The sequence below is a fragment of the Copidosoma floridanum genome, unplaced genomic scaffold (genome assembly GCF_036245765.1).
Source record: "Copidosoma floridanum isolate Cflo_tuat_1 unplaced genomic scaffold, Cflo_Japanese_pri ptg000004l, whole genome shotgun sequence".
NCBI lineage: Eukaryota > Metazoa > Arthropoda > Insecta > Hymenoptera > Encyrtidae > Copidosoma > Copidosoma floridanum.
In genome coordinates this window covers 34,553,375-34,572,649 of record NW_028321881.1, presented here as the reverse complement: position 1 = coordinate 34,572,649, position 19,275 = coordinate 34,553,375, and the positions used below count along the sequence as shown (strand labels likewise).

The 19,275-nt window shown below is 35.5% G+C and overlaps 1 protein-coding gene across 1 annotated transcript in view; it reads right to left on the bottom strand.

Moving 5' to 3' along the window:
- Positions 1 to 19,275, bottom strand: part of RyR (Ryanodine receptor) — a 1,110,242-nt gene that overhangs the window by 399,509 nt on the left and 691,458 nt on the right. The gene's annotated exons all lie outside the window — the stretch shown is intronic.

Sequence of the window (19,275 nt, the reverse complement as noted above, 5' to 3'; positions counted from 1 at the left end):
ACTATATGATAGAAACTACATTTTTTATGATACAAGGATGAAACCTACCCTCAGTATTGTAAAGTAACTTATAAACAATGTAACGACAAAAAGCATTCATCAGCATGCATACAACAAAATTTCTAACGACGCAAGAATGCACAAAGATAAGAAATTAAGCAATGCTCATTATATTTAAAGTTAAAATTTATTTTCTGATACCAGTTTTGCAGCATATGATGCGAATTTTGTAGAAAATATTAATAGTTAAATTTATGTTCTGAGCATTTGAGAAAATTCAAGCAAGAGTTCTGAAGTAATGTCATATGGGAGTACTCATCTAAATAAGATCAAGAAAAAAATTGCCACTTTACTTAATAAAGTGACAACGTATTCGAGCGTTAATAGCGCAGAAAATTGTAATAGTTTAAAGATGCTTCAGGACTTGAACACGTTATCATCACCATCAGTCTCTCCTAGCCTATATATTTAACTTAATAAATCATTCTATGTATATATGTCTCTTTAAAATTGCGTTATGATTAATCTTAAAGAATCAGGTAATTACTTCAAGAACTATGTGATAATGTTTAAGAATGTGAGATTCTTCTTGATGACCAAATAGTAAAGATTGTATTTCCTAATTAAATCGCATTATACTTCTTAGACACTGTCTATTATTTTGTTATACAAAAAATTGTTTTCAATCAATTTGGCTTTTGCAATGGTAATAAATAAAATGCAAGTACAGACTTTCAGAAAATTGCCGTCGATAAAAGAGCTGAGTAAATGAGCGCTAAATTTTGACTTCCATTGAATAGTTCCGCAAGATATATAGGCTGAGTAAAGTTTCATGTACAGTTGTATTATTTGATCTAGCCCTTGAAAATAACATTCTATTTTTTAGAGATCAGCAGACTGTATTAAATACTTCTTTCTTTTACAGCAGATTTCTAATATTAAACCTTAGGAATTAGTCTATATTAAGTAAATCACACAATAACGCTAAACAATATCTGAGGATGACAATAATTCTCACTTACATAGTTATGTTTAGTTTGCTTCAGTCTTATTTTTTTGAACTATTCTCTTGTATCACGTAAGCTAATCAGTATTTATTTTTTAGCATTAGTTTATCAAGGTGTATGTAGAAGCTTTTCGCATCTGGCCATGAATTTCATTAGTGCAAACACTATTATTTTTGTACACATTAAACATTTGTATAATGTTCTCGGACAAGCCAATGAGAGATTCCAGGAAGGGCATTTTTAAGGGTGAAGCTATAAGCCTTTCTTTTACCTTAACTTTATGGAACCAACAGTGTCTAATTACTTATTGCAGGTTTACTCAATCTGCGGATCATGAATTCACCTTATCGAGAATATACATTTTCGCTCGGTGTATACACGTAGTTTACTGATTGTATAATATATAAAAATTCAAGATATCACTAATAATAATTGTCACAATCATGAAAGTCCATGCACGTCGTACGTGTGGTGATCATATTCTAGTATTGATACAAAATGATTAAAACAATAAATGAAAAAATATTAATATAGAAATAGATAAATGGCGCCCAAGGAGGTAAAGCCTCCTAACAAGTGTTTAGATAAATATAACACGTGTTACCCCAGACTTAAGTGTGTAATAGTTACTTGCATTATGTGTGAAAATGTTTATGATCAGAGTGATTTTATCAAACTTCGTAGTGACGGATATGTTGGTAATGTGTTTGTGATTTGCTCAGAACATAAATATGTAATCTAACCCTAAAACTAGGAAAGGATAATTTTACTGTCATATTAAGAACTATTGTTGCCTAATAAAAAATTGAACAAACTAAAGATTGAAAAAAAAGAATTACTATCTAAATTTGAAAATAAGCCTAAAGAACTACGTAAGATCACGATGGTCAATTATGACACAGAATATAAATTCTTTAAAACAGAGAACTCACTACTTAAACAACTAACTAAAGAAATGAATAAAAGAATGATATTTTGAAAGAACTAATAAAAATACGTAAACAAAATCAAGTGTTACTGAGTGACAAATAAAAACATATGGTAAAAAAAAAGGTATAAGTCTTTTGCTGATGCATTAAGAAAAACAATAACTTATAAGACAAAAATTCCCAAAATAATTATAAAAACTAATAAAAGTGGAAAAACTAATCTTATTATAAAAACTAAAACAGCATGAACATTATCTAATACTAGAAATATACGAACAAAAACTGTTTACATGAGGAACAATGAATTACAAATAAACTGCATGACCAGTGAAAGTGTAAATAAGATAGAAAGAATACAGAAAAATTACCAAAAGTTGAATACGAAGTTAATATCGAACTACTGAACAATGAGAAAATTAAAATGATTGGAATAGACAATACAAATGAAAAAGTTATATAAGAACTTGAGGAAGATATTAACATAACACATTTTAGTAAACATAAAGTTACAGGAAAAGTACTACACACATATAAAACCAAAGAAAAGAGTTATACTATAAGTATAATGGAAGTGAGTCAAAAAATTTAAAAACAGATTAGAGATATTAACTACATAGTAATTTGTGGGTATCGAAGTTATGGTATGGTATGGTATGGTAGGTAAAACTTATGATATGGTCAATGTGAAACCGTGCCATGATTGTGAAAGATTTTGTCACAGTGGTTTCAAACGCAATAATAAAACAGTATGCCTAAAATTTTCTAATCATGATAAAGTTACTGAATGCAAAAGTAAAACTTTGAAGTCTATAATCTGTTGTGAGGTCACAAGTATATTTCATTTAATTTCTCATCTAAAGTATTTAAGTATTCCACCAAACCGATGCAATCGTGAATTTAAATCCGTGCACCATTTAGTAATGTAAAAGTGCCTTAATACTCAAATGTATCATATGAAGATACTTCTTATACTAGAGCTTGCAACTATTCTATCTGAGCTACCTAATCAAAGTCGCCAACGCCGCTGCTCCTCCAGAGGGTATAAAAAGCCCATGCCAGTCCATTTAAATCGTTTTTGTCATCAGCAATAAGTCCAGCCCTTTCTCTAGGGAGCTCTGCTCTTCAAAGCACTGTTATACCTTTATAATATCGGAATAAATGGCAAAATGATATCTGTATTACGACTTCCCTTTCTTTGAGTATAACCCCGGTTAATTTGTGGTGGTAACAATCGGCTAAGAATATTATCTGTACCGAGGAAACTCTAAGATTAGGAACCAACATACAAACAATGATTGTGTTTATATGTCGGAGGGCGGGTTCGTGGCCCTGTGTAAAAGAGCGAAATTGCTCAAATTGCCGATTATATACAATACTTAAAAATATTTATTATCAAGTTTCGAAATTTATCTGTTGAATAATCAATTAATTCCTGCACCATATACAGCAATTGTTTATTGATTATTACTTTATTGAATTCTCCTGAATATTTCCTTAATTTAATTAATTTAATAATTTAATATCTTTTTCAACTTATTCAATATTTTTCTAATCTAATATCTTTTTTATTTTATTCCTGTCTCTTTTTGGGGTCCAGATAATATTCTCAGTTTATTAAACGATTTTTAATCTTAACAGCTATTTTTCTAGTTTTTATCTTAACCTATAAAAAGGAACTCGCAATCTTATGTGGAGGGGAAGGTTTGCTTAAATAAGTACAATCAATTTATTTTCAATTATCTTATATTTATTCAATCATATGATTCTAAGGAAATTATATCTTAAATTTTTACATGTATTAATTGTATTTGAGTGATCGCAATTATTTACGTAAATAATAAAAAACAATATATAATATACTCGACCATTTACTTAAAATTTATCCACCCTTTTAATAGAGAATTTTACATAAATGACAATTTGAATTTTCCCTCTTTAATATCTCTGCTTAAACACGTTAGGTTAGACTAATGCGAATTTTTATTACAACCGCGGAAAGTAAGTGTGAGGTAACTACCTATCCGACCAAGTCACGTAAGGTTAGGTCGTTCTCAGGGCCCTTGGGTGTCTTGAGCACTGCTCAAGTCGTCAACCCAGGAACTTCGCCTAAGAACGTGGTCGCTAACCCTAGTGCCTCGACTACTTGGGGATGCGTCGTCTCCACGCTTAAAGCGGTCGAGCACCGAAAGTCCAAGTAGGTACCGGTTAGTGGAAGTGTTACCTTGTTAGTGGTGTACACACTTACTTTTCAGCTATCGGCCTTCGTACTTCGTCTCTTTCTCTCCCTTCGTGCTCGTCGCGGTATTGTACCGGTGCACGGCAAAGTTCCAGGTCTGGGTGAGCAACGGATATACCGCGTCCCAGGCTCGCTGGAAGAGGAACTCATTTCATTGCACAATGGTGCCTTTTATGCTAACGTTATTTCCTTTTGAGTAGCAGGTTTTCCCTTCTTTGGGTTAACGCGCTCTAGCGTTTTCTTAACGTACTAGACGCACATTCCCCGCGCGCGGCGTTTAAATTTGAATTTTCAAATAGGAATTTTTTATAAAATGAAATATATGTATACATAGAAAAAATGTGTACTATTGAATTGTCTATTAGACGGATTTTTTATTACAAGAAAATATAATAAATAAAAGAATATAAATATAAATGTAAAGCGTGTATTATAAATTCTAGGTAATAGAAGTGCCCCCTTGCAGTATATTTAATTGCTACTTATTATACTACACCTTTCATATTATATATTACTCTGGCTAAACGGGCAACAGAAATACTATTGCAGTCTCCTGGTTTTCCCCATCAACCAGTCACCTTCCTCTTATGTTCCTCGGATAAAGATCGGATATCCAAGGCAGTGTAAACTGGAGCCATCCTCTAGGTAAGGTAGCTAGTGAACCGGAGAATCTTCAGGGTAGTGCGAACTGGAGCGATCCCGGGACTTTGGAGAATTACTGTACCCGAAGGTAGCATAAGAGAATAGATAACAGCTAGTAATATCATTAAGCCCGGGAGGTTGTGTAGCACGAGTCAGGGGCATTGTAGATTTAATAACGTCCCTACACACTCCCACACAGGTATCTCGTAATACATGTTGAGGGCAGTACCAATCCATTATCGTACCTATAGGTGCTCAATGTCTCGTGTCTCGAAGGTGGATCTTTGAAATGATGATAAACATAAATATATGATGTCAAATAAAAGAACTCGCCAGTCAAAATAAACATTTACTTAACAATTATTACATCTACATATGATCACGACCCTCACTGTACCTACGGTAATATGAAACATCAAACTGCTTACTACCTCAATCATCTAACAAATCACTCTACAAAGTGTGTTATTCTACAAAACAAAATATAAAACTAATTCATACAACTTAGGTGCCCATTAAACCTGCAATAGTGGCATAGACGAGTCAGGAAGCACAACGACTCAGTAGGATGAATAATGCACAGATTTTCTCGAGTTCAACGAATAAACGCACTTATCCAGAACAATGCAGCAAAACGTGAATATGTTTGGTGACCTGTTGATAAAAGTCTTTTAATGGAATGAGAAATAACATTGAAAGAATACTATATTCGAGAATAATAAGCTTAAATGCAAAATATAAAAAATTGGAAAACTTTATTGAAATACTCAGGATTAAGTCGGTTATGATTGTGTGTGCTGATCCGTGGCTCCTTGAACCTAACCAACACCATATTATACAAGGGTACAAGGTATATCATAATTTTAGGAAAATTAATAAAGCTAATGGAATAATAGTATTTATTCAAAATGGGATATTAAAAACACTGGAATAATAAAAATAGGATAAATACAAATGCTACTCATTAGAATCATGCGAAATAATAGAATCAATATAAATGTAACCTTAATATATAGATGCCACGGTTTTGCTTGCAATGAATTCAATTTGTGTATTAAAAAAAATTTTTTTTTAAATGAGAAATATTAAAAATCTTTTAATGATTGGAGATTTCAACATAAACATAGCAGAGTGCAATAAGATAAGTTAAAATCTTTTAAACTATCTAACAGAAAATAAATATTACCCAGGATTTATTAAAACAACTAGACCAACAAATTTGAGTAAAATAAATTTATGTATTGATAATATTTTATTAAAGAATGATAACTTCAACGTAAAAACTTTTAAAAAAGCACAATTAATGCCTCATCATTATCCTTTGTTCGTTGAAATAAATAAATATCAAATAATTATTGCAGACAGACAGAAATCTCATTTCAACTACAATGAACTCCAAATAAAAGTTAGGAACTTGGACTTAAAGAACATAAAATCAATAGATAAGCCAAATACAGCTACAAATAAACTTGTAGACATAATACAGTACAGTGTAGAAAAATATTTAAAAAAAGTAAAGCACAAATGGAAAAATTAGTGACGTCCCTAGGAAAATTTAAATAACTTATTCAATAACTAAATTTTGTGAAAATAATAAAACCTTACATAGGAAAACAAAAATAATATCAAAAATAATGAGCTGAAGGTTACATATAAAAAGTTTATAAATGTATTAGACAAGGTCATAAAAGTTATTTGTAATGAAGAATAATAATAAATCAGCGAGCAAATTAGAAAAGCCAATTAGTCTAACGAATACTTCTGTAATAAGGTATTAATTTAGGTAAAAATATAGTCAAACCAATAACACGTCAATTAAAAATACTACACAGCAGCACAAAGTCAATTTGCTTAACTTCTACAAATACTTTTTAAGTCCAAAAAAGTTATAAAGGAAAAAAAAAGGAAAAATGGTGTCATCAACAGAATAAATACAAAAGGTCTTACGTTATTTTCTGGGAATATTACAAATGTACTAGCACACAGTTTTAACATGTGCATTGATACATTGATGTAGCCTAGGGCACTAAAAATTTCTAATGCTTTACCTATATATAAGTTTGAAAGCAAAAAATAATTGTTGAACTACCGACTTCTTCACATTTATCTAACATAGCAAAAATATTTGAAAAAACAGTTTACAAGACGCTTATAAATTTTATGCAACAATAATATCATTGCTAAAAATCCATACGGTTTTATTGAAAGAAAAAGATCTAAGGATGGGCTAAATTGTATAACCAAAATATTATATTATAACTTAGATAAAAGTAGGCCAACTGCTAAATAACTTTTATTAATTTGGCAAAAGCTTTTGATACTGTGTGTCATACTCTATTGCTTGACAAGCTGTATAAGTACAGTGTAAGAGGTAATGCGTTTAACTTAACCAAAAGTTATATTGGCAATAGATTTTAGTGTGTTTTAATGGGACAAGGTCGAAATAATACGTTGAAAATTAATATTGGGGTACCACAAGGGACAATACAATGTCCTCAATTTGTATTTCTTGAAACCTCAAAATACATGAATCATGATATACTAAAAATAATATATAATGCTTTTTTTACAGCATAATAAGCTACGGTTTAAGTGCTTTGGGTAGCGTTTACATAACTTATATTTTTATTCTTTACAAAGTCCAGAACAGAGTTGTTGAAATTGTAAGTAAAAATATACATATAACAGACAAATATTTATTTATAAAACAACTCTTTGATTTTAAATCTATTCCGGCTTTGATATCTAACTTACTCTTTGATTTTACTACATTGAATTACAAAAACAATATAAGACTTTAAATAGTGTATGTGAGCTATAAAATGATTTAAGGAGTTTACAAATAATCTTGAACTATTAGATATCACAAAACATATAAGTCAAGATAAAATGAAAAAATGGATTCGCACTAATAAGCTTCTATACTAAGTATACTAATTTTATCTTTAACAGTAATGCGATTACTAATTATTTTATAAGAAACTTTTGTTAACTCATTCAAAGAGAATCATGTCATTTTGTACTATGAATGTTTGCCTTACTGGATCTTAAGTTTGTAGTAAATAGATTACAAAATCTTTACAATTTTTTTTCATACATACACTTTAACTAGAGTTATGGTAAACTAGCCTGTGAACAGGTATTTGCGTGTACCTATATGAGGTTGCAGGAAAATTCATGCTTCTATTGCTCTGTATATTTTGTATACTCTGGTTTTAAATAAGTAAAACAAATGAATAATTTCTTTGTCAAAATTTTCTGTTTAATGCAAGTATACAAAGGCAACTCATGTATTTTTATATCGAAAACAACTATAGTGTTGAAAATTTTTTACACGTAGCAGTTAAAAAGAAGTCACATTTACCAGGTCGTTAACCTAGATCTTTTTTTTGCCAATAAAGCGCGTTACCAATTTCGCTACCAAGGTCTCGGAAACTTTTTAAATTAAGGACGTTCATCACACATAGCGTTCTCTGTATGATCTTCCTGAAATTTCAACAGGAAGCTCGTAGGGTGTGAGAAAGTCACATGTAAAATTTGAGATCGTTTTACAACCCCGTTTTTCAAATATTAAATGTTGAAAAAACTTTAATTTAATACGTCACCTTATGGAGAAGTCACATAAAATGGAATTTATAAGAAAATGGTATGTAGAATTTTTCCATTTTTTTTGCATGACGCAATCCCATAACACTGGTATTATTCTCAATTTTCAGAGAAATCGACAAGTTACTTTTGCAATAACATTAAAAAAAAAACAGTGCCAGCCACCTATAATATGTCTACGCCTCTTACGAAGAGCACTCAAAACAGTTGCAGGCGCTACCGTATGCTCGCTTGTTCCTCACTGCACTCTCTACACTTCTTCTCCAACTGTGATGAACGTATTAAAATGTGGCATCTCTTAGTCCACTGTTTTATATGATGGTAGTTAGTTTATTTCAATCGATAATATTTAAGGGAAATTATCTTGTCGCCCAGAAATCACTTATCGAAATAAAACAATAACCATTTTTTTAAATATTAAATTTAACAATAAAACCATTTTCTGTAGTTGATAGTCACAGAAAAATCATATACTAACGCGATTGCTTTCTACATAAGAGAAGATTAAACAGTCTCTTCATATTAATCCCCTTAAAATACTCTGTATACAAAGTTTAATAATTACAGATCTAACTATTATATTCAAAACATATTATTAATTACAAAAAAAGTATGTTCTGTTACTAGGGCGAAAAATTGAGTTTCCTGCTCTGTGTGATGTATGATTTTCTTACATTATATTACGCAGTGCACGGTTTTCAGTATTTTGAGTTCAATACTTGCTTCAGCGCCATTGTCGAAGATTCTTAAAGCTTTGACTATTTTTATAACTCTTTCTTATAAACATTCTTTCGATTTCTGCCAATGACAGGCATCAAAACATAAAAAATTATATTTATACACGATTACACGTATAAAAATGTACACATTTTCTCGGTGCCTAACTCGCTGAACGCCGAAGATACTGATCGTCGATGCAACTATTGTTGTGTTTTGTTTTGTTGGTTGTTACTTGCAGTTTTCAGTGTTGTCCCTTATTTTGCTTTTGCTAATTTTTTTCACTTGTTGTGCCAGTAAAGTGTGATCTATATATTAGTTTGTTACAAATCCATTAACTACAGTTACAATGAAACTATCGAGTTTGTCTAATAAATCTGGATGTACAGAAAAGTTTTTTTGCGATTTCGATAAAAAAACTAATTGTATTACACAAACTAAAATGCCGTTGAAAAAACCAGCTCACAAGTATGTACTAGTCTACGATACACATGTAAAGTGAAGGATGGATCACATATGGCCAGTTCAGGAGAAAATAATCAAGTAGTTTATTTTAAGGAATTGATTTAAAAGTTAAAGTCCACAACTATCTCGAGCATTTAGTCTGTACTAAAAGAAGTTCTCATTACCAGAGAAAACTTTTAAATAAGCAGTTACATTCATATTTTATATTTATAAAGTATAGAAAAAAAGCGAATGGTTATGGACCGACTAAATTTTTGATATGATAACTTGAGGGTCAGTACATAAATACACAATCAGTAAGAGCTCATTAAGAAGTATAAATGAAAAACTCCAAATGTCAGGTGTTGGTTTAAGCAGCGTTTCGTTGGTCTTGCCAACCTCATCTGGCTCACTTTATTAACAAAAACAAAAAATACAACAATTTACGTAAATACCATTGTAGGACAACGATTTACGAATATTAACATAAATTCAATAAATAATTATATGTTGTAAGTCTAATATAAATTATAATAAAATGACTTTTGAAAAGTAAAAAAATACTCACGTCTATATCGTTATAACGATCGTTACAGACTGTTGATCGCCTTAAATAAATAACGTAAGTGTCAAGCATGAATGTATTTCCATGTATGAATATAAACAATAAATGTACGCTTCTTGCGGATGTAGATAATGTGTGCACATATGTACAATAAAGAGTTAAAAGGGATAACTTATACAATCTTTATATATGTTAGTGAGAAATAAGGTGTCCTCTTTTTTATTTATTGTGTGTTTAGTAGAGTGTATTATTATCATTTGTGATATTAATTTTTTCTGTCTATTTGTTACATAATCGGGGATTTTGGTTTTAGAAAAATCATAATTATGGTTGAATTTTTCCATGTGTAAAGTGACAACAAGTTCATCTTTCTTTGTACTTTTGTGTTCATTCAGGCGTTTTTTCAATGCTCTCTTTGTCTCACCTACGTGTGATGCAGTGCAAGAATTGCAAGCAAAATGATACACGACATTGGTTTGATCGAGCTTTCTAATTTTATCTTTTCTAAGAATGATAACACTGTCCAATTTATTTTGAATAATAAAGTAAAATTTTGTATTTAGTTTTTTCAAAGTTTTTAAACAAAACTTAAAAAATAATGGGTTATAAAAAATAAAAACTCTTATTTTAGCATGTAGATTGTCATAAAGTAAATTGTATTTATTATTATAGGTATTTTTTATTTGGTGAAGTCTTTGCTTGATAAATATTTGTATAAAAAGTTTAGTACATTTCTTATGGCGTAAAATTCTTTTAGCCATAAGAATATCCTTCCTGTGGCAAGATTTATCGGATAAAAGAATGGCTTGATTGATTTACAAAACTGAACAACAGCAAACTTTTAAAATATACATGTCATAACAATCAATTAACGCAAACTGATACAAATTTATTTAGATGTTATGGGTTGCCAAAAATACATAAACCTTCTTTTTCATTAAGATCTTGTTACGTACGATATGCTAGGCATATCATACTAACTCCCCCTGGTGACCACGAAGCTACCCTATCAAGAGGGTACCGACGAGAGGGAAGGAGGTAATATAAGGCCCGGCAAGCTTTAAAATCGGGAGAACGAAGGAAATACTCAGACAGAAAGGCAAAACGAAGGGAGTACTCGGGCAGACAGGAAGAGCGAAGAGAACACTCGGAGAGATCGGGCAATTAATCGGGAACACACACACGCGTCTTTGCCTTATAATTAAGTATCTTGAATAAAGGTCTTTAAGGTTCCAAGGTTTTGATCGTTCTCGCGAAGCACCTCCTTACCTTTCGGTTTACCCACGTAACAGTTTTGGTGCTAAGTGTGGGGTTTGGTAAGAGTCAAAATTTTTTTTTGCATGCCGAGAAGCACACATAGTGCAGTGCTGCGAGAATATAACGATTAAAAATCGAGGAGCCAAGAAGCCGATTAAAAAGGACAGGAGCAGTCATATTCTGCAAGCGACGGTAACATCAACTCGCAGGAAAACAGGACTAGGACACCAACTGCCAAAAATCACAGGATCAAGGATCAAGGAGACAAGTGGCGAGCGTTGAAAAGAGATGATTTTTAAAATCTTATTTCTACTGGTGTGCATATCAACGAAAACGTAAGTCCATCTATAATAAAATTAATTTTATACCTCACTCCCCGGAAAAAAAAGGAAAGGCACTTATTAGGTGAAAATAAGGTCGTAGAAATATTTTGTTTCTGGATTTATACTTATTATCCGCTCCCTGTGTTTGGCGTTTTTTTTTTCTCACTTTTAGAACCCGAAGAGAAATCGTGCGAGACAACAGACTTAAACAAACAGCAGATTAGAAAAATTTGGGCATATCAAACATAAAACACAGGGAATTTATAAGAAGGCTTCCACAGATATAGGAAATATCCGAAAATAATAATATAATAATAATAACCGGCACCCATATACACCACTAATTTCATTATTATAATTCTCATTAACAAAACAGACCGCAGATATTCCCAAAATAATATTTCTTCCTAGTTATCACTAAACGAAGAAAGGGCCAAAATTAAAGAGAGCTAGTAAAAGACGAACGCTGCTCTTTTATTCTCTTATCTCGCCTGTCACTACTCTTTCCACCCGATTATTGTTAAGCTGTGACACAGGTAATTAAATGCAGTCCCGTTGCTAGGAGAATAAATAAACCTTATCAGAACCAAAAAGGAGGAGACAACACATAGAAATACATATATAAAAGAGGAAAAAAAAAGGAAAAATAAAATAAAAGGAAAAAAAATGATTCATCTACGCAACACTATCCATGAGTCAGAGAGTGATAGCGAAGGCCCTAGTAATAATATGACGGCAGACTTGTACAGGCCAGAGCCCAATAATAAACAAAAAAAGGAAAATATGACGGAACGAATGTTGGAATTGGAGCTGGAACCCAAGGAGTGCGAGAAACTAGACGCCCTGGACGAAGAAACAAAAGCGATAGTCATGAGTTTATTTTCAAAGATAAAAGGAAAACTAAAAAGAGCAGAGGAAGTGAACGTGCCACATGTGTCAAACACTGAGACCAGCCGAAATCTGTCACCGACGATAAGGGATTGAAGGGACATATTGTGTGACACAAACGCAAACACAGGACGCATAAATAAAGAAATGGACCCTCTTTCTGGCGAACGAGTCTTCGGGCGAAGCTTAAGAGAAACTGAAGAAATACGTGGAACTTGAAAAAATAAAACAAATATGTTGTCAACACAATGGAGCATGCCAGAGAAACAAGAGCGGCCGATTCACGTTACACCCCGTTACGAATATCAAGGCACAAGAAACTCCGGGACGAAAGACTCACATGCTCAACAGCTGTGGGACGGATTAAGGGATATTAACAAAGAACCTGGAAAAATAAAGGAATTTGTGTCTATGGTAGCAGAACCATCGTTGACTAATATTTACACAAACTGGACCGAGTTTAATGAACATAGGGATAGGGACAATATAGCACCAACCATGGGCCTATATGCAGAAAATATGCAAGCTACGGGTAATCATAACCATCCACGCAGACCGCAGAATTTACAACAAAACATTCTGCCCACGCTCAGCCACATGGCAAATAGCATCCCGTTCTTCGACGGCGACCCAATCAATCTGCCGCTATTCGAAAGAATGGTAAGAATGACTGCTCAAATGATCGGTCCAGAATATGAATTATTTTTCCTTGGAACCATTGCAAGTAGACTAAAGGGAAAAGCAGCTGAGCATTTCGCGCCCAGATTGGCTTTATTCGGCACGGTCCAGGAATTTCTTCGGGAACTTTGGAACAGATACGGAAGTATAAATAATTCGGACACTTTAACGGCTCAATTGAAGATAATCAGACAGCAAAATCGGGAATCGATAGAAGATTACGGCGGAAGGGTACAACGATTATATAACAGGCTCACGATGCTGCACGATTCGAATCCAAACTTACTGCCGATTCAAAAGCAGGTCCTAAAGGAAGGCGTGGAGGCAGAAGCAGTCAAACAATTCACATATGGGTTGCACCCAACATACAGGTGCAAAATCACAAGCTTAAATCCGAGGACTCTCTGTGAAGCAATCATAGAAGCATTAAAAATAGAGAGTGACCTCAGTCTACGGCACGCATTACCAGTAAGTGCACTGCCTGCATACAATAAGGCAACAACCGAGCGAGGGCCACTCGTAAACCTAGCAAGTAAAGAGGATAACACAACAAAAATTACTAACGGGGCACAAGGGACCGCAGCAAACGTAAAACGCTGTATATATTGCGACGGCCGAACCGGGCATTTAGTCGAAGAATGCCGAAAATTACTAGCAGTAATCAATGACAGAAAAACTTCGCGAGACAATGGAAGAGATTTAAAAGGAAATCGCAGTTATTGTCAGAGACCAGGACACTACGCGAGAGACTGTCGTTTACGTATGCAAGACATAGAGGAAGAGGAAAGATGGCGATACGAGGGAAATAACCAACCCATGAATAATACCCATACCAACAGAAATGCCTATGATTATAGGGGTAAAAATGATAACTTTAACAACAATAATTACAATAATTACAACTGGGGCTATAATAATGGCCCAGCGGAACAATATAACAGGAAGAATAATTACAATTATAGGAATAATAACTACAATAATAGAAATAACAACTACTATGACAGGAATTATTACAATAAGAGGTATAATAACTACAACCCTACAGGGAGCAATTATTACACCAACCGCGGCTACAGTGACCAGTATAATAACAACAACAGGGAATCATTCAACCGTTATGGGAACGACTATAAAAATCAAGACAGTAGGGACGGCTATAATAGGGACCTAATTAGGCAAGAGCCGCCACGGAATAGGGGCCCACAGCATCGAGAAAACAACGCATACGGCCATGACAATAGGAGGGACGTACCGGCAGCTTTAAACTCGCAAGATGTTCGGCGTGCTCCCCAAACGTCGGGCATCAACTAGAGAAAGAGATAGAGAAAAGTGTGTCCAGTGAGGAAGAATGTGTGAGAGAGAGGCCGCAAAATACGGAGAAAGAGATAGTAGAGAAAAAGACGCACAACGACAGTCCGAGTACTTACACAGTGCAAGAAAAAATAGAAAGTAATACGGCACAGCAGGATACCACTCCGATAAAACGGAGCGGAAAACACACAAGAAAAGGCAGGAGAGCCCGCAAGAAAAGTAATCGGACAAAGGCACCGGACACACATGTAGATAATGATGAACCCAAGCTTTCAGAGCGTGACGAAGAAATACAGCAGCTTCCCAAGATAACTATAAAACTCTTGAGAACAGGGCATAGGCCACCATCAGTCCAGTTACAGGGACCACAGTTAAAGAATGGAAAGGCGACTTTTTATGCGGATACAGGCGCAAAGATTTCAATTGTAAAGGTTAATTTTTTAAGTACAGACATGCTAATAGACAGTAGGTATCGAGTAGCTATCATTGGCGTGACTCACGGAGCACACAAAACGTTGGGCACAGTACAGGCCCAGTTGCACGGATTAGAGTGCACATTACATGTAGTCCCCCATGACTTCCCAATTGACGCGGAAGGAATCATAGGGTGAAATATTTTTAAGCGATACCGGGGCCAAATAAGCGCCTCCGAGAATATGATTAAATTGGATAGCGTAGAGATACCACTGGTAAGGCCGGAGTGTTTTAAAATACCTTCGAGATCGAGGCAAGTAATTTATGCGTGAATAAGAAAAAGCAAAAATAATTCAGAAAATGGCTGGATACCCCTCCAAGAAATGGAGGAAGGAATATTGTTCGGGAACTTCATAGCCAGGAATGTTAATGGTAAAATAGTCGCAGAGTGCATTAATACAAGTAACGAAATAAAATACGTGCCTATTCCGGAAGTAGAGCTGCTAGAATATGAGGAAATTTACCGGAAGCGCGCAGAAGACGTCGAAGGGGACGACGTCGAAAGCTTGGGGGAAGCAATGATAAGATTATTTAATAAAGAAAAAAGAGATGACAAGAAAAAAATTGAAATTTTTACAAAAAACGAAGGGGAGCTAGAGAAAAAAAATCGGGTGGATAAAATAATGCAACTCGTAGACACAGCTGGTTGCAACAAGGAAGAAAAAGAACATGTGAGAAAACTGATCGAGTCAAACCCTTATGTATTTGGCCTTGATGGTGAGCCTCTCAAGGCAACACACCTGATAAAACACCGAATTATAACGACGTCGGATAAACCCATCGTAGCGAAAAGATTCAGATATCCACCAGCAATAAGGGATCAAATGAAAGTCGAAATTAAAAAAATGCTTAAACAAGGGATAATTGAACCCTCCACCTCCCCGTATAACTCAAATACATGGATAGTGGCAAAACAAACGGGGACAAACAATGAAAAAAGAGTAAGAGTAGTCACAGACTTTCAACTACTAAACGAAGTCACAGTAGGGTCATGTTACCCGCTACCGTTTCAGAGTGACATTTTAGAGAATCTAGCATCAGCACGTTACATCACGGTAGTGGACCTCAAATCAGGATTTTTTCAGGTAAAAATACAGGAAGATGATGCACATAAAACCGCATTTTCGGGCCCAGACGGGCACTACCAATACAAAAGGATGCCTATGGGGTGCAAGGACTCACCAAACACATTTCTAAGGGCTATCGCACTAGCACTAGCAGGATTGCAAGGCCATGAAATAGAAGTTTATCTTGACGACACAATGGTATTTGCCCCTGACCTTGAGGAACACGGAAAACGATTTACGAAATTTCTAAAACGGCTCGCAGCCGCCAACCTCACGATAGAGCCCAAGAAATGTCAATTCTTAAAAAGAGAGGCGAAAGTGCTCGGTCATATTGTAGGCAATGGACAGATAATGACTGACCCAAAGAAACTTGAGGCAGCTAGAAATCACCCTCAACCAACAAATGCAAAAAAGATAAAACAATTTCTAGGATTCGTAGGCTATTACAGACGATTCATCAAGAATTATGCACGAATTGCCCAACCCCTATCAAATCTCCTAAAAACGGACACGAAATTCGAATGGGGCGATCAGCAAGAGCAGGCATTTAAAACTCTTGTGGATACATTGTGCGGCGGACCTGTACTCATCGCCCCGGATTTAGAAAAACCTTTTATCGTTATGACGGATGCATCGGATTACGCGATTAGAGCAATTTTGAGTCAAGGAGAGATTGGAAAAGATAGACCGTGTGAGTAAGCGTCTTGCTGTCTCAAAGGGAGTGAACTCCGCTACCCGACGTACGACAAAGAACTTTTGGCAATTGTATTCGCAAAAGAGCAATTTAGGCCATACCTATACGGACGGAAATTTACGGTAGTTACAGACCACGAGCCGCTTAAACACTTTCATTCATCTAAAAAACCAGACATTCGTTTCAATAGGCTCAAAGCGGAATTAAGAGGGTATGAGTTCGAAGTCATATACCACCCAGGTATAAACAACAGACCACCCGACACATTATCACGGAACCCAATATTACAAGAAGGGGAAGTGAATCCCGAACGGCCACGCCAAGAGCTACATCAGCTAGCGGACGAACAAGAGAATGAAGAACTGGCTGATAGCAGCGGACCACCGGCGCGCATATATAAAGTACGGGCAACTCTTAAGAAAAGAATTCAAGGTAATCCGAAGAAAATAAAAATCCGCTGCACCGACTCAGAAAACTCGAACGTCGTAATACAGAAAAAGAAACGATATCAGGGTGAAAATATTGAAAAAAATTCAGATATGGGAACAGAAGGTCAAGAAAACGGCGATGCGGACTCTGAATCGAAGGAGCCTAGCAAAAGGTATTCGCCGCTGCTGCAAGCACTACGGAATTGAAACGAGTTGAAAATACGCGATGTTACACAAAAAGGGGAATTTATTTCACAAGGGCCAGCAGACGGAAAATTGGGCTACATTAAGAAAGAACCGGGCTTTCGAAAAGGGATAACTGCTACAAGCACACCAGCAATCGATAAAAACGAAATGGGACCAAAAGAACGGAAAACTCGTAAGCGTCAATTAGACACACTTACGAGGAAGCAAGCACCATTCTTTATCACAGAACACAACGAAAGTCCGTCAAGAGATATTATAATTGCAAACTGCGGGACACCAATAATAACAAATGATGATTCAGAAAACCATAGTCCAAAACTTGATGATTGGGGTCGGCAGCTGATACAAGCAAGCCTAGCAGCCGAAGCGGCGGAGAAAAAGAGAGACAAAGAAGAAGCAAGCGATATCCGAAAGCTGACGGAAATAGACGAAACAGCAGAAAAGACCGAGATCACGGAGAAAGGCGTTTTCAAAAGCAAGGAGGTTGAAGTGATGCAGAGAGCCGACCAAGCACGAAGCGAACCAAAGGAAAAAGAGAGTGAAGAGGAGCTAGCACGGGACGAGCATACGATGAATAGCCCGCTCACCAACGGCACTAACATATATAATATTACTGAACGTATAAACGGCGCAATCCAACATGACGCACACCTTTACGACCTAATAGACGGCCTTGGTGGCGGATTTCGGGCAAAAGTCCTAATTGACGTTAAAAAACGAGCAGTTGAAGGTAAACAAGGATTAAAAATAGACCTATGGAAAGATGAAAATGACCGAGTAGAAAAATTAGAAAGTTCAATTGACAGAAAAAACCAAAAAGGAAATGAGAACACGAGAAATAGGAACGATTCGCCACCAACAAATGAGTTAAGGGAAAATTATGCAACGTCGGTTGAAATGAGCGAAGGAGAAGATAGGGAGACTCGTGAATGTGGAGATTCTTGCGCAGAGCCGAATAAGAGGCTCACGTTAGTCGACGTACCCCGGGACGGAAGCTGTCTCTTTCATTGCCTCATACTTTTGTTTGGATTGGAAATGTCACAGGACAGACTGAGAAAAACTCTCCTTAGCTCGGAATGGATAAATAAATGTAAAGACCCAGAGGGCACAAAAAATATCTTAAAGGAGAGCCACGCGTTTGAGGACGGGGAATGTGCCTTTGTATTTTCTCAAATACATAAAGTAAACATATGCATCCACTTTCAATTATCAAGAGAAAGAACAATCTTTCAACATTTTATAGGGAAAAAAGGGGAAACATTTAAACACATACGCCTCAAGAATGATAATTATCAGGCTTTGATAGAATACAATGAAGGCAGCCATCCGACAACAGGTCACGAACAAAATAGTGAAAAGGGCTCAGCTAGCGGGAAAGATTTGAACGATACTAGAGTCAACACGAGTGAGCAGGGCAATTGCGAAGAAGGACACGAAACAGGAGATAGTGATGTAAGACGTATGAGCAATGGGGAGAGCTCCAATGATAAGTCAGGAAAAGGAGAGAGACAGACGAGCAGTGAAAATTTCGCACAAAAAGAGGGAGAGAGCGCAACAGAGAAGGTGCACGAAGACAGGGATACACCACCACCCGACCCTCCACCACCACCTGATTCCGATAGCACATCGACAATAGCCTCGGGAAGCGAAGAAGAGAGCAGGGGACTCAACCAAGCTTTAGTCGAAGAAAGCGAAAGCGATCAAAAGGAGGGGAATGATCTCAAGAACGTCAGGGCGCTAGATAAATATAGGGTATGCAGAACCTGACTACCGCGTGATAAGCCACCATGGGTCCCAGGCGA